Genomic DNA, 18272 nt, shown 5'->3' on the forward strand with positions numbered 1-18272 from the left:
TAAGTAAAACTATGTAGTTTCTATAGTCTTAGAAATCAGATGAATGGCTGTCTAGGGTAGAAGAGGGTGGGGAAATGAGAACAGAGAGATAGTTAAGGTATGAGGTGAAGCCTTTGGGGATGGTGGACATTATCTAGATATTGATCAAGATGGTAATTAAATAGTTTATATATATATGTATATATGTATATACATATATATATAAGATCAAACTGTTTAATTAAAATGGGTGCATTTTATCATATGCAAATTAAAACAAAGTTTATTTTAAAATATAAATATATTATATCAGCTAATTTTATGCCTTTAACCTTTTTCCAAAAGTTAAAAAAAATCATTTAATTTTAGAAATAGTGTTTAGGTAATTGAGGGTTTACTCTAGGAATATACTCTCAAATAACACAGAGAAATAAAGCAATAATATATTTAATTGTACTGAACATTTGAATTTGAACTTTCTAATTTGAACTTTCCTTGTGCTTCTACTTAAAATTGAGACTCTGATGATTGAAATTAAAATTTTCAGCTCTGCAAAAGACACTGTGAAGAGAATGAAATACAAGCCACATACTGGAAGAAAATACTTGGAAAAGACACTTCTGTTAAAGGACTGTTATCCAAACTATACAAAGAGCTCTTAAAATTCAACAATAAAAAAATCTGATTAAAAAAATGGGTCAAAGACTTTAGCAGACATCTTACCAAAGAAGATACAAAGATGGCAAATAAGCATAAGAAAAGATTTTCCACATCATATGTTGTCAGGAAAATGCTAATTAAAACAACAATGACAAAGCACTGCAATTCACTTGCTAGAATGGCAAAAATCCAGATACTGAAAATATCAAATTTTGGTGAGGATGTGAAACAACAGAAACGCATTCATTGCTGGTAGGAATGCAAAATGCCTCAGCTACTTTGGAAAACAGTTTGGCTGTTTCTTACAAAGCTCAACATATTCTTGTCATGTAATACAGCAATTGTACTTCTTTGGTGTTTATTCGCCCAAAGGAGTTCAAAATTTATGTCAACACAAAACCCTGCACAAGAATGTTCACTTTAGTTCTATTAATAACTGCCAAAACTTGGACAAACCAAGATGTCCTTCAGTAGGTGAATGCATAAATAAATGGTGGTACATCCAAACAATGGATGTTTAGTACTAAAAAAAAAGGCTACATTCTGTATGATTCCAAGTATATGATATTCTGGAAAAGTCAAAACTATGTAAATAATACAAATCAGTGGTTTCCAGGGTATAGGAGGGAAGGAGGGATAACTAGGCAGAGCACTTAGGATTTTCAGGGCAGAGAAACTGTTCTGTATAAGGCTATAATGGTAGATACCTATCATACATTTGTCCAAACTCATAGAATGTGCAACATCAAGAATGGAAAAAAAAAAATCTGTTGGAAAATAAAGTCTTAGAAAAAAAAAATGATGCTGATGTTTAAGTTCAGTCAGCTGAAGCTTATGTTTAAGTTTAAAATAAAGTCTTAGAAAAAAATGATGCTGATGTTTAAGTTCATTCGATATGATTGAAGAATCTTGCAGCTACGACTGCAGTATATTATCTTTGCTAAATATTTTTTTAAAGTTATATTTTATGTATGATTAGTCACTCAAGTCACCTGTTTATTATCCCTGAAAATGTTCCATTTATAATTGTTTCAAATTTAAATTAAATTTTATTCTCCCCTATGTATCCAGTGGTATTCAGTATTTCACTGGAGGCCTGTACTGCTTTTCATGTACAGATATTACAGCAGATAATTTTATGGCCTTTTTGCAAAATTTCAATTTACTTCAACTGTGATCAATAAATACAAGGAGTGAATGTCAATCTTAATACTCAAACAGTAGTTTTTAATACATTTTGGTGACTTCATATGGGACAATATTGCTTTTGAAATACTTCACAGTGTTTTGAATGGGTTTGTATAGAATCAAATGGTTAGATTTTCCTTGAACAATTACACTGTGTTTATACTTTAGGTAGAAATTATCATGTGATACAATACCTGTCAATTTTTGAGTGGCTCCTACAAGAGTACATCATTTGCTGAAAACATAAATTCACAGTTTGGTTATCTGTCAAAACACAGAGTCATCAAAGTTAAAAAAGAGAGCAAATATATAGTACCTCTAGTATAACACAGGCTGCTGGTATGAGGGAGCAAATTGCTAGAGTTTGAGGCTTGATTAGAGCACAAGATAAATAGGATTTGTCTGATTTTAATTTTCAGACTCTAGGGATATTTTCCCCATATTTACCACTAAGAATATTCATAAAATAAAACAATGGAATCATGCCCAGAAAAGAAAATTAAAAGTCCAACTTTAATTATTCATATAATTTAACATAGAAAATGAAAAAGAATGGCAACTGGAAAATTAAAGGAATGGAAAGGGAGAACTAATAAAGATATCTATCCTCATTAAAAATGTGTTTTGTGGAAAACAAGGAAAAATGAAAATGCTTACATAAATATACGTGTACTTACCTTATACCAGACAAACCAATTCAGAAGGATCAATAAGTGGAATTACAATCACCGTAAAATTGACAATAAAGATTAAAATAATACCAGGTAATTTTATAATTACAAAACTGTTCAGGCCTCAGGATAACTTTAAGAAAAATAAAGAAATATTCTATCTATTTCTAAATAAGAGGATGATTGGCCCATAATAAAATGATGAAAATTCACACCCACAGAAGAAAATGTTACAGCTGAGGACAAGATAGTGTAATCGCAAATCTGACAAAGCCGCAGAAAAAGAAATTATCTACGCATCTTTTCTTCTTTAGTACCATATTGCATCTTAAGTAGTATCTCCCACTCTAGTCACCCCAATCTATAGTTATCTACTATAATTCCATAAGAGAAGAGAGAATGATTACACGTCTATCTCAGTGGTGAAAGTACCTCATCATGGATTGGTTCTACATCCATTGGACTTTCTGACCCTGTAAAAGTTGGATGAATCCATACAAAAACAAAAAGAAAATGCAACTTATCTTCAGGAAAAATTCATTTACTCTATTTTCAAGGTTTATTCTTTCATTGGTAATATCTATAAATAATTTCTTTATGTTCTAATGCTCAACTACCTTAAAATTTATTCTAGGACAGCAAACATATAAAGGTAATCCCTTAAGAGCAGATGCAATGTCTGTTTCATTTATATTTTCCACAGCTGTGGGCCTGGCAAAAAAGCCCACAATAATATATAACTTTTTTTTTCCTTCAAGGTGTATTGAGGCCATCAGGGAAATGCAAATCAAAACCACAATGAAATGTCACTTCACATCTGTTAGAATGGGCATTATCAAAAGAAAAGAGATAATAACTATTGGTGAGAATGTAGAGAAAAGAGAATCCTGGTACACTGTTGATGGAAATGCAAACTGGTACAGCAAGTATGGAAAACAGTATGGAGGTTTCTTTAAAAAATTAAAAATAAAGCTACTATATTATCCACCAATCCCACTTCTGGGATTGAAACAAACAAAATTAAATCACTATTTCAAAGAGATATCTGCATCCCCATGTTCACTGCAGCACTATTCACCAAAGCCAAAGTATGGAAACTATTTAAATGTCTACTGACAGATGAATGGATAAACAAAATGTGGCATGTATATACACAACAGAATGTGATTTATCCATGAGAAGGAAAAAAATATCCTTCCGTTTAAAACAACAATGTGGATAAAGCTAGAGACCATTATGCTAAGTGAAATAAGCCAAAGAAAATATTGTATGATTATGTATGTGAAATCATAAAAAAAATAAAGACAAATTCATAGAAACAGAAAGAAGAATGACACTGGGGGTGAGGAAAATAGGAAGATGCTGGTCAAAGGGTACATTTTCAGTTATAACTAATAAATGAATGAATAAATAAACTACCAAATATAAAACAAACTGCAATGGCCAAAGAGTCAAAGAATAAGCAATTTCAATTTCACAAACTACCAGCACACATAAAAGGCATAAATTCCTCCACTCATTTTTGGGAAGCTCGCAAAACCTAACAAAGAAAATAATTACAGGCAAATCTCACTTATACATTTACATGCAAAATTCATATATAAGCTAATAACAAATTAATATTGGTTACATATAAAGGAATACTAAACTTTATATGATGAATGCAAAGATAGAATTAGATACCAAACAGTATACTCTGCAATATGAACAAAAATAAAAATCATATCACCAAACATTAATATAAAAATCTGGTGAAGCACAATATACACTCATGATTTTACAAAAATAGCAAACTGGAGTTTCCTAGTGGCCAGGGGTTAAAGATCTGGTATTATCACTGCTGTAGCTTGGGTCACTGCTATGGTGCTGGTGTGACTCCTGGCCTAGGAACTTCTGCATGCTGTGGGCATGGCAAAAAAAAAAAAAAAAAAAATTAAAAATAAATAAATAAATATTTAAAAATAGCAAACTAAGAATTGCAGGATCTTTCTTAATCTTTAAAAAGTTATTTTTAAAAAATATAGTAAGCATTATATCCAATAGTATGATGTAGAACAAGAATGTTCACTGTATCCACTTTTATTCAACATTTTATTGAAGTACTTACTAATTGAAGAATGGCTTAAAAATTTAAAGATGTAAATATTGATGAGAATAAATACAACTTTACTCCAGATAATATAATTCTCTATGCAATTTTTCAATTGTTTTCAGATGGGTTATTGGAAGTAGTAACAGATCATAATATCTACTGGTTTTATAAAGAATTCAAAAATAATCAGATTATCACTAGTAAGACTCTCTCAGATGACTCCCAAAGCAGAAAACATTATAAAAACATAGATATAATGCAAAAAGGAACTATTTACTTGCCATGCAGGATGGACAGAAGCAAAAAGACTATGGTTAGGAGGGCATACTTTCTTATAGAGTGGAATATAGGTGCTTATACAGTTACAATTTGCAGTCTTAAGTATGGTCTGCAAGATATGCCTACTGGGAGCAAGGGGCACATGTGCAAAAAACTATAGTTTTTTTTTTTCTGGCCTGGGAAAACTGAAAAATGAAGCAAGGAAGCCATGAACTACAAAGATAGTAGGGGAATTATTAATGGGAAAGAGCCAAAGAGGGGAATATTCCAAATTTCTGCCCATATCTCTAACTGACCCCTCAAATACATATGTGTGGAACAGGTTCAAGGAGAAAAGAGATCTGAACTAGGATTAGATTTGCTTCACTCTGCAAGAAACAACATTTAAAGATCAAGAAGAGCCAAGAAAAACACTTATTAAAAGAAATAAAATAATCATCATTGGGGGATAATAACAGAATCCATACAATGTAATATTCACAATGTTCCAGAGACAATACAAAAGGTCATGACATACCAAAAATGAAAAAAATGGAACACAGTATCAGAAAAGGAAATCAATTAAATCTAAAACTAAGAAAAGCCAGGTGGCTAATATATCTTCAGTGAATTTATAGACCATTTATTCAGTCAATAAAAATTTCATCCAAATGGAATTTGATAAGTGACAAAAATAAATATATAGAAGTAAATAGGAGAAATTCTTTTTTTATCTTGTGGTAGGACAATATTTTTAAGAGTACATAAATCACAAGAAAAAATGATAATTTGGAATTAATTGAAAATGTGTTTCAAAACACACTGAAATAATGAAAATGCAATCCACAGACTGGGAGAAAATACAATAGAAATGTCTGATAAAAGGAATGTAATCATAATACATGAAAAACATTTCTACTAAATAATGAGACAAACTGTCCAATGACAAATAAAACATTTAAACATATAATCCAAAAATTATATATATATGTATATATATATATAGAGAGAGAGCCAATAAGTAGGTATTAAAACCCTCAACATTCTTAGATATCAGAGAAATCCAAATTAAAATCATGACATGATTCTTCTACATGCTCATTAGAATATCTAGAATTAAAATGATTGACAATAACCAGTGTAGATGTAAAACAACTAAAACTTTCATAAGTTGCTAGTAAAAATATTAAATATAACCATTAAAAGTTTATTATAAAATTAACATTTACTTAATATACAAATCACATACAAACTAGAAATTCCACTCTTGAGTGTTTCTCCAAGAAAAAATAAAAATATATATCCATGCAAAGTCTTCGACATCAAATGTACATAACAATTTCAACAATTATTACCCTAAATGGAAACAACACAAAATGTTGTCAGCAGGTAAAATGATAAGCAAATTATGGCATAACCATATAATAAAATTATATATGGTAACAATAAATGATAACAAAAACAGCTTCCAAAATGTTATGTGTACTGAAAGAAACAAAATACAAAAGAGTACAAATTGTATGGTTCTCTTTACATGAATTTTCAGGACAGGTAAAACGAATCTATAATAATAATAATCAGACTAGAGATTGCATTGCACTGGCAAAGGTTAACTGTTGGAGGGATAACTGCAAAGACACAAGAAGGAACTTTAAAGATAATAGAAATACTCTAAAATTTGATTCTGGTTGTAATTACAAGGCAGTAATACATTTGAAAAACTCATTGAACTGTTCACATAAAGGAACTACATATCATTGTTTATAAATCATATCTCAATAAAGTTGATAAGAATGCAACTTTGATTTTGTAGCCAAAACTTAATATAATTCACTCTATTAACAAAAATAAAAGGAAAACTACATTACATTTCAATAGACACAGAAAAAACATTTAACTAAAGCCAACACATTCTTTATTGATAAAAAATTACAGCAAAATTAGGGTAGAAGTGAATTTCTTCAACCTGATTAAAACTATACAAAAATCTAGAGTTAAAATCATTCTTAATGGTGAAACACCAAATGTTTTTCCTCTAAGACTGGGAACAAGAAAAGAAAGATGGGGGCTACAGAGTGACGAAAGGGAATGGAAAACACAAAATTTCAGGGTAATTACTTCTTGGTACAATTGGAGATAGTTTCCTAAAGGATTTTAAAGATAATTGCAATGTGTGTTTTTTTTTTCTCTTTAAATTAATGTGTGGATACATGAGTGATTTTTTTTCTTTTTTCTTCTTTTCTAGGGCTGCACCTGCAGCATATGGAGGTTCCCAGGCTAGGAGTCTAATGGGAGTTGTAGCCACTGGCGTATGCCACAGCCACAGCAACACAGGATCCGAGCCTTGTCAGCCACCTACACCACAGCTCACTGCAACACGGGATCTTTAAGCCACAGGAGGAGGCCAGGGATGGAACCAGCAACCTCATGGTTCCTAGTCAGATTCCTTAAGCACTGAGCCACGACGGGAACTCCTCTTGTTTTTTTTTTTGTTGTTTTTTGTTTGTTTGTTTGTTTTGTTTTGTCTTTTGTCATTTTAGGGCCATACCCTCGACATATGGAGGTTCCCAGGCTAGGGGTCGAATCGGAGCTACAGTGGCTGGCCTTCGCCACAGCCACAGCAATGCCAGATCTGAGCCGAGTCTGGAACCTACACCACAGCTCACAGCAACACTGGATCCTTAACACACTGAGCGAGGCCAGGGATCGAACACACAACTTCATGGTTCCTAGTCAGATTTGTTTCCACTGCTCCAACACGGAAATTCCCATGAATGCTTTTTAAATCTTTATTCTTTATATGTTACACATATATTGCACGTTATTTTGTGTATGCTGTATTATTATAAAACATTGAAGTACATTTTAATTAGAAATAGATCATATTTGTCATAATTCCAATGAGACAGTATATCATTAAGTAAGAGATATAATCAGAGAAGTTTGAGTAATATTAGATCAATGTGGGTTGTAGTAATCAGGGAATTTTTCTTTAAATCATAAAAGAATAATTTGAAAGGTAAATATGTTCTGGATGTAATTCAGACACAATAGGAACAGCATCAGCTATAATGCTATATATAATGATAAAACATATATATGTATGTTTTTATATGTGTATATATATTTTTTCTAAATGTTTTAAGGACATGAAGATTAAAATTATTCACAAGTGTGGGGCTGGAATATGGTAGAAAACTTAAAAATTTTGTAGAGAATGTTAAACTTTCTCTGTAAACACTGGAGAATTTTGATCAGAGGAGAAGCATATGGAAACAATTTAAAATCTATTTGCTTTCAGTTATTACCCATTAGAATGTAAGATTAATATGGAATTCTCTTTGTGAAGTTAAAATTAACATGCATCTATTTGTAAAATTATTTGTAATCTTGGAAGTTTAAATCAGTATAAATACACTCTGACACTTAACAAGCTGTTCAGTTACCCTTCCAGGCTAGAAGTTAATACATAGGGTATTTGAGCTGATTTTTAATGTCACTGTCTCAAGTATCATTAGGTTAAAGATAGTTAAAATTGTCAAAAACAAATAAGTATATACATGTGAGCTAATGACACACACACACGTACACATACACATTGATCGACAAATTAAAAACCAAATACATCTTCTACTTGTCATTGCCAAAAATTGTCGTGAAAGTACACAGTCAGATTTTTAATGTTTGCCTAAAACCAAAAGAGTAAAAATAATGGTTAATTGGAAGCAAATCTTTCTAAAATATTATCAGGTAGTTCCTCTACATTACAGAAAATGCTATAATGTCAATTTCATCATTTATTGGTGAATCAGTTCACCATGATCAAAATAATCACCACCTCACAAATATATAGGCCTACAGAATACCCATAAGAATATCCTAGTTAATGTTCTGTTTGAAATATACTCCAAATAAACAAATAGACAATACATCAAACTGAAAACCTTCTGGACTGCAAAGGAAACCATCAACAAAATTAAAAGGCAACATACACAACAGGAAAAAACATTTGCTAACTACATATTGGATAACATCCAAAACTGATAAAGAATTCATACATCTTGGAGTTCCCGCTGTGGCTCAACAGAAAAGAATCTGACTACTGTCCATGAGGATGCAAGTTCAACCCCTGACCTTACTGCCTGGCATTGCCTTGAGCTGTGGTGTAGGTCATAGACAAGGTTCGGATTTGGTGTTGCTGTGGCTATGGCACAGGCCAATGGCTATAGCTCTGATTCGACCCCTAGCCTGGGAACCTCCATATGCTATGGGTGCAGCCCTAAAAAAGATTAAAAAAAAAAAAAGAACTCATACAACTCAATAGCAAGAGAAAAATATAATTCAAAATGCGTAGAGGAACTCAACAGACATTTTCCCAAAGAAGATATACACATTTTCAACAAGATATGAAAAGGTGTTCGACATCACTAATCATCAGGGAAATGCAAATCAAAACCAGGACGAGATATCACCTTCACACTTGTTAGCGTGGCTATCATCAAAAAACAAGAAATTATAAGTATTGGTAAAGATGGCGAAAAAAGTGTTGTGCACTGTTGATGGGAATATAAAGTGGTACAGCTACTATGGAAAACAGTATAGAGGTTTCTCAAAAACTAAAAATAGAACTATCATAAGACCCAGAAATCCAACATCTAGGTATATATCTTTCTTTAGCCCTCCTTAACTACACGAAATGGTCCTGTCCTGTTAGAAAGGCTTTTTACATATTTCAAGGTGGAAGTTATTCTCTGAATTAAGTTGATCTGCAATAACTTCTAGATAGGAAGCTTCTGATTACACACTTTAAAATATAAAAATAATGACATTGTATGGTGATTGGCTTATATATATGTCCTGTACTTTTTTCCTAAGGTTAGAGAGCTACAAATGCTCAATGCTCATTTAAAGCAGCAGAACTAAAAGACTACAAAGAATTTATACTTTCATAAAGGTTTATCAAAATTCTCATTTTTCTTTTTTACTAAATATTTACATATTGAATAATAAAATGTCAGCGGATTTTTTAAATAATTTTAATCATGTCATGGGTCGTAGAAGTACATTTTTAGAAAAATTAGATTTTACTTAGTATTATAATTGACTCCTCCATTCTGCTGTTTTGGCACAGATAGTCTTAAATTTTCAAAATCTTTGTCATGTTTTGATATGAGAGTTCCACTGGCCTCATAAAACAAGTTGAAAAGTGTTCCCTTCTCCATTTTTTGAAAAAGATTGTGTAAAATTGGTATTATATATTCCTTAAATGTCCTCCACAGTTCATCAGGGAAAGCCTGCAGTTCTCTGTAGAAAGCTTTTTGATAATGAATTCAATATTTATCATAGATATTTAACTATTCTGATTTCACCTTTCATCCCGTATCAGTTTTTGTAAGCTGTATTTTTAAAAAAATGTGTGCAGTTGCTGCTACGGTGCATTGGATTAAGAACCTGACTACAATGGTGCCGGTCTCTGTGGAGATGTAGGTTTAATTGTCTGCCCACTGCAGTGTGTTAAAGGATCTGGCATTGCTGTAGATGCAGCATTGGTTGCAGCTGTGCCTGATTCAGTTCCTTGTCTGGGAAATTCCATATGCTGCAAGTGCAGCCATAAAAAAAAAGTGCACTGCATCAACTTGTCAAATTTATTGACATTAAGATTTCCCTTATTACCATTTAATATATTTATGATATGTAGTGATATATCTTTGCAATTTTAAGATTGAATTTCAGATCATTATATGAGATCAAAAGAGAAGGAGCTTCATTCAATTTTTTTTCAATTTCTAAGCATTTTCATTCTAAATAGAAAAATGAAAAATTAGGAAATGAAGAAATAGGTAAGAGTGATTGAGATTATATACACATACATATTATACTTATGAATTTTTTATATATTTATATTTTGTAGTGAGAAGTTTAGATCTATAAGAGACATTCTTTAATTATTACATTAAATATAATTATTTCAATTAAAAATAGAAGCTCCCAACCTTCTGCTGGAACTAATAACTGGCAATGATAATATAGAGAAATATAGGCAATGTCAGTTTGGTAAGTCAGTTTCTACTTATTTTATATTGACATAGCAATTAGCAATCATACAAGGTCATCCGAAGTGTTACAAATTCTTCGCTCTTAAACAAAACAAAAATCATGTAGAAACTTCACATAAATTTATCCTGTGTTTTCTATGAGTACTCATTTTAACATCCTTGTTTACTACTTATGATCTTAACTGGAGAAATAGAGAGAGAGAATAGATTTTAGCAGGATGCAAGAAAACTTCAAAAATAAATTATTTTTTAAAAAATTAAAAGATGGACAAGATATCATCTCCCTCATTTCCAACACAAGATGGCTCATTAAGCTTGAAAAAGTTACTTTTTTAGAAGGCCCATTAATATCCTGAACTGTTCATGTTTAAACCCCAATGTCCTTAGAAGATATGGCCAATTTTGTTACTACTGTTGTTGTTGCTGTAGTTTCTTTCATAGATGATTCTACAAGTTTTTAAGAGCATGCATTTAAACTTTATGCCTGATTCATACTTACATCAAAAACAAAAGTCCTTTGGAAAATCTGTATCCTGATGCTTATGTTTTTTCCTAATCATCATACAAAATCCATTTTCCAAGTTCTTTGGGGAATATTAATATTATTTCCAAAAAGAAGCACATGAAATGAATCCAAGAAATAAGCTGCATTCATCCAGCATAAGGGACAATGCCAAGTTTGACAGGGTGCTGGCGCTTAAAACATGTCATTAGTAATTATAGTATGAAAACATATTTTTGTCTTTATTGCTTTAACACTTCTGGATAAACATAGAACTGGATCATACAATAGAGAAGAACTTTTCCTTATGCCTTGGGCATCCTCTGTCATTAGACTCAGAACAGGCCAATTCTAATTTTTTTATGAAAGTCTTCTTTGAGGGAAATCTTGAGTTCTTTCTTCAATTTTTTCCTGCTTTGCTTAGCATTTCATGTAAACAGTAAAGCCAATAATAATTTTCAGTATATAGAGTAAATATTCATACAATTCCTTTGATAAAAACATTTACAGGTCATCCTACAGTAGGCAAGAGTAACAACAGTTCCAAGTAGAGCCTTATAAAACCCTTACTCCTTTATTCTTTAATCATGTTTTCTACAAATTCTTTAAATTGGCCCACCAACCAGAAAATTAATATAAGACCACCAAGGATAACTTTTAAAGTAGCCCACTAAGATTTTTTTTTCCACCAAAAAATAAAATTCAACTAAAAATGTGGACTTTTATTTTTTTTTTAAACAAATCCTCTTGAAAAGCTGTAAAATCAATCTTCACTATCACTAGGTGTGTAATCTAATGCTATGTAAAGCCTTAAATAAAATCCTAATATGTCATCTTCATTAACAGCACTCTAAAATAGCATTACATATGCATTGTGAATAACGTAGAAATGATTTTCCAATCACCTTTATACTAGAAAAGTATTTAATCTTAGAGATATTAAATAGAATAGGCTACCCTCTTTTTCCTATGGATTATCGAGTGTTTCTGGGAACAAAAGAAGTAAAAATGCCTTTTTCATATACCTGTTAATAAAACAGGGTGATTGCTTAGGTTCAGTAGTGAAAATATTTCATGTATTGGTTAATTTAAATACATGTTTAGCAACTTTTGATGTTAGATTTTAACACTGAAGATAAATATAATGCTAAAATTAAATACATGTTTAGCAACTTTTGATGTTAGATTTTAGACACTGAAGATAAATATAATGCTAAAACAACTCTTCAAAACTTGTGAGACCAGGAATTCCTGTTGTGGCTCAGCACTAATGAACCCGACTAGAATCCATGAAGAGGCAAGTACAATCCCTGACCTTGCTCAGTGAGTTAAGGATCCAGCATTGCCATGATCTATGGTGTAGGTCACAAACATGGCTCAGATCTCATGTTGCAGTGGCTGCGACATGGCCGGCAACTGTAGCTCCTATTCAAGCCTTAGTCTGGGAACTTCCATATGCCATAGCTGCAGCCCTAAAAAGAAAAAAAAAAAAAAAAAAAAACTTGCAATACCAATTACAATGACATCACTTGTAACATACAGAAGTTCCAATGAAAATGGCCTAAATAATAAATGGATATATAAATGGATATATATCTAAATAATAAATGGATATAATCTCAGGAAACAAGTTCAGATATCAGAATATTACATTCTTAGTTAATTTATACTCACTATTAGGATCAAGGATCCATGTTTCTTACATCTTTTTGTTTTGACATGTTCTTAATGATCACGTGATGACTACTCCAACCCCATAAACATCCGATAAATTGAGAAGAGATATTTCTTCTTGACTTTTTTTTTTTTTTTTTTGCTTTTTAGGGCCACACTCACGGCATATGGAAGTTCCCAGACTAGGGTCAAATCGGAGCTACAGCTGCTGGCCTACACCACAGTCACAGAAACTTGGAATCCTAGCCTTGTCTGTAACCTATACCATGGCTCAGAGCAATGCCAGATCCTAACCCACTGAGCAAGGCCAGGGATTGAACCGGCATCCTCATGGATAATAAGTCAGGCTTGTTACTGTTCAGCCACAATGGAAACTTCCTTGACTCTTTTTTTATACCACTAGAAACTCCCAGTTTGAGAAATTTCAAATACTTTTCATTGGCCAATAATGGTCCCATTTTCTATCTTAAACTAATTCCTGGCAAGAAAAATGTAATTATCACAAATGACTTAAAGTAATAATTTATATGCTCCTTGGACTCCAGATACTATGATGTTTTGTGAACCTGTGGCTAACTAACAAAGATTTTTGCATCAAAAGAATTAGGTTCATAAATAACAGGCTTTGGTACACTGTCCTGAAAATATTAGTTTCTCAAGCACACCTGTTTATTGATACATGGATTCCTTTCTCAAATTTCTCCCAACTCCAATACTAATTTTTTAATTCCTTGATAGTCCTCAATGTTCAACAGTTGATTAAAAACTAGATGTAAAACCTAATTACACTTTTTAAATCACAAAAATAAATCATAAGATTGTACATTATTTTGCTCTGAATGTACCAAGAGTTCTTACTACTTCAGAAAATTTCTTTACTAATGGTAATTTTGCTTGTAGTTTTTAAGTCATCGCCACAGTTCAACTGGATTAATTTAGTTGTATAGCAAACACACAGTAGAATGCCTCTACTTCTGTTATATCTCCTAGTCCAATTGTGCCTGAGTTTTTACATATTGAAGTATTATTATTTTACTGTAAATTGATTTTTTTTTGCTTCTTATTTGAAAAATTAGCTATCATGAGCTTATAGTGTTCTATTCTACGGATATAAAACTGGGTATATATAGAAATATCCATTATTATAAGTACATGGTATGAGATTAGACTTGAGTAGCTAAAGAAGTCAGAGCTAATTGCATTTGGCTTAGACTCTATAGTATTGCAATCTTGCCTTCATCTTACAATTCATGGTTCCATGAAGAGCTCTCAATGACAAGTCTATGGAGTGAAAAACAAGGTCTGATTTACACGATTACACATAATACACTGCCACCACATTCTTCTACATGACCAAGAAATAAAGTGGTGAAGAGAGACCACATAGGTGGACAAAATACAATATTTGACATTTCTGATTGTCCACTTTTTGTATAAAGATAGTATATATATTGCAGTGTTTAACATTTTTAAAAACTTTCTCAGGAAAAGGTATAGAATATGTTTGGAATAAGGAGAACAGAAAAAGCCTAGAATAGGGGCATGATTGTATACTGCTCAAAATAAGCAGAGTCTATAAAAATATTTGTTTCTCATATGAATATTCACCAAAAAGAACTACTGCAGAGAAGGCTTTTCATAATCAGGTGGGTGAAATGACACAATATATACATAACAGACTATCTCTTTTACCAGGTATCCTGCTTCTTACTTAATGAACACAAATATAAAATTTCATGGTGGCAAACATGGAGGTTATGAACAAGCTGAATAAAATAGAATCCCCTTCACTGAATAATTCAACATAGAATTGTCCTCATCATACTCTGTTTTGAGTAAATACAAATGTGACCTCCCCATATGGCATTAAGAGTAGGAAATCTTTCTGCCACCTGATGGCATGTTGAAATTGTTGGATCATTTACATTGGACAGGGCCATAATTTATTCTCACTGAAAAAGAATCTTAGCCTAAATAGGTATTTGTAATGGTGATCAGTAATAGCCAATAATAACACCCTGTACCTTGATGCTTGCCATCTCACACAACATTTGCCCCAAAGTATCCATCTTGGGAAGTCCCTAACTCAACAACCAGAAAGCAGTTGCTTCAATAATTTGCTTAAGAATGAAAAAAAAAAAATCTGGGAGTTCCTGTCATGGCTCAGCAGTAAGGAAATTGACTAATATCCATGAGGACACAGGTTCAATCCCTGGCCTTGATCAGCAGGTTAAGGATCCCGTGTTGCCATGAGCTGTGGTGTAAGTCACAAACTTAGCTCAGATCTGGTGTTGCTGGGCTGTGGCCTAGGCCAGCAGCTACAGCTTCAATTTGATCCCTAGCCTGGGAACTTCTATATGCCACACGTGCAGCCCTAAAAAGACTAAAAAAAGGAAAAAAAAAAAAGGCGAAAAAAATCATATGTTTTTCTTTCCACTGGTGGAAGTAAAACTCACTATACATTTAGCCCTTTCTTTTTAATACTCCAGGATACTTTAATTAGGTATCCTGGCCTGAGACAATTACCTCTGTGCAAGTAGTTTATTTGGGAGGTAATTCCAAGGAGAAGTAAGAATATAGAGATTGAGATAAGGAGAGAAAGCTAATAAAAGAGTGCTTTATCAAGAGTGCCATTATGTGACTTATGTCTATCTGAAACCTTCCAAAAAGCATATATAATGTCTCTCAAAATTATTCACCTGAGAATCAACAGTAAGAAGTATTTATCCATTGTTTCCACCTTCTTTGAGGGTTTCCCCTGGACCTGTTTATTTTTACAAAGTGAGATGCACATGAATACTTGAATATCCATGTCATAAGAGAAACCCTGGAATAGAAACTAAACAATGTTCTTATACAATTCTGATTTCCCTCATTCTTTTTTTTTTTTTTGATTCCCCTCATTCTTATTTCTGTCATCTTTTATTAGGATTTTATTTTATTTTATGTTTCAAATTGAAGTATAGTTAATTTATAATATTATATTAGTTAAGGTGTACAACATAATAATTCACTATTTTTACGTTATACTCCATTTAAAGTTCTTATAAAATATTGGCTATATTTCTTGTGCTATACAATATATTTTTGTAGCTTGTATATTTTATAAAAAGTAGTTTATACCTCTTAATCTCCTTCCTATATCTCATTCCTCCACACTTCCCTCTCTCCACTGGTAACCACTAGTTTGTCTCTACATCTGTGAGTTTATTTCTGATTTGTTGTATTCATTTGTTTGATTTACTTTTTTAATTCCACATACAAGTGATAACATAAAGTATATGTCTTTCTCTGTCTGACATTTTGCTAAGCATAACACCATTTTGGTTCAAATAACAAAATTCCATTATCTTTTATGGCTGAGTAATATTCCATTTCATATACACAGAGACAACATATTCTTTAGCCATCCATCTGTTTATGCACATTTAGGTTGCTTCCATATCTTAACTGTTATAAATAATGCTGCAATGAACACTGGGGTACGTATATCTCTTTGAATTTGTCTTTTTGTTTTCATTGGATAAATACCCTATAGTGGAACTGCTGGATCATATGGTAGTTCTACTTTTAGTTTTTTAAGGAACTTCCATAATGTTTCCCATAGTGACTATACCAATTTATATTCCCACCAAAAGTGTACAAGTTTTACCTTTTTTCCACAACCTGGCCAACATTTGTTATTTGTGGGTTTTTTGACCATTCTAACAGGTGTGGGGTGATATTTCACTCTGCTTTTGATTTGTATTTCTCTGATGATTAGCTATGCTAAACATCTTTTCATATACCTATTGGTCATATACATATTTTCTTTGGAAAATGTTCATATTTCCTGCCCATTTTTAATGGTGTTATTTTTGACATTGGGTTGTATGAATTATTTATGTATTTTAGATATTAAATGCACTCCTTAAGGGTCATATAATTTGCAAATATTTTCTCCCATTCAGTAGGCTATCTTTTCATTTCATCGATGGTTTCCTTTAATATGTAAAAGTTTTTAAGTTTAATAAGGTCTTATTTATTTATTTTTGCTATTGTTTCCTTTGCATTAGGAGACAGATCAAAAAAATTGGTTGGAATATATGTCAAAATTGTTCTGCCTATGTTTTCTTCTAGGTGTTTTATGATTTATGGTGGGGGGGCAATAAACTGGCATTTAAGACATTTGGACAAGTAAAAATCATAGTATTTATGGGATTGAATGGCTTTCTGTAGGTGCTCTAATGTACTGAATAAACTTGATGAAAAGCTGAAGTTGATTACTTGTCAATTAAAATCTTTGTTTGAGATAAAGAACTTTCAACATGTAAGTATACTCTCATCTTTAACAACCAGAGGACATGAGAAAATAAATATTTGGTCCAAAAATTATCTATAAATTTATTTATTATAGGAGTTAGAAAAGAGTGTGAATTCTCAACTTCATTTAGCCTGTTATATGCACCAAGTTCAGGGTAGGAGAGAGAGGAACATTAAGAAATGAGATGGAGATAACTTGACTGATGTTTTCAAAAATCCTGAACCTCCAGATCCTTTTGAACCCGTGGTGCTCAGAAATGGCCCACTACTCTTTCTTAAAGGTGAGTGCACCCTCTGGTTGAAGATGATGTGGATAGCTCTGAGCTGCAAGAAAGCATTCCTCTTCCTCAGGATCTATCCTCACTACTCCTATGGCTGAGGCTTGTAAGTACGATTAAGCTCTAAAAGATCATGACCAGGGGTATTAAGAGAGGAAAAAGAGCATAGCTGAAAGAAGATTCGAGATGTAGTCATCATAAACTGACAAGATCCTAGGGAGGGTACATGGTCTGAATAAATAATGGAAGAACGTAAAGTTGAATAATGGGGAGCTTAATGATGAGACTATCCCATGATACAAGGTTTATCATTTTAGCAAGACCTCTAGAATATGGTAATAACTTCCTGTTAAGGATGGCACTTGGAAGTTAAAGGAAATGATGGATAATAGTAAATAAATAGCTATTATAGACTTTCCATGAAAGTGGAATAAGAGATTCAAATTCTTAGAGAAATGTATATATTTGAGTAGCTATGCTAGCTAAGGTCAAATAACTCACTAACTGTCTAAGTTTTATAGAGGGCTCAAAAGATACTTTCTTTTCTTAATGAAAACATTAAGGAATATTATAGGAAAAGGGGCACTAACTAACACTGAGAAGCTCAGTGTG

General features: G+C 32.2%; 1 protein-coding gene across 10 annotated transcripts in view; it reads right to left on the minus strand.

Annotated features, from left to right (window-relative positions):
• Positions 1-18272, minus strand: part of LOC106504458 (uncharacterized) — a 1793907-nt gene that overhangs the window by 1177422 nt on the left and 598213 nt on the right. For 2 of the 10 annotated variants that reach the window (XM_084969049.1, XM_084969048.1), the window contains one exon: positions 2022-2062. The exons of 7 other annotated variants lie outside the window; for them this stretch is intronic. The gene's annotated coding sequence lies outside the window, so the exon portion shown is untranslated. Of the gene's footprint in view, positions 1-2021; positions 4399-18272 lie in introns of all 10 variants that reach the window. One more of the 10 variants, XR_014810747.1, reaches the window with a different exon arrangement.

The sequence above is a fragment of the Sus scrofa genome, chromosome 7, assembly GCF_054392235.1.
Source record: "Sus scrofa isolate SSC_HxYL_T2T_F1_AM1 chromosome 7, Sscrofa_HxYL_maternal_Yorkshire_Landrace_v2.0, whole genome shotgun sequence".
Taxonomy (NCBI): domain Eukaryota; kingdom Metazoa; phylum Chordata; class Mammalia; order Artiodactyla; family Suidae; genus Sus; species Sus scrofa.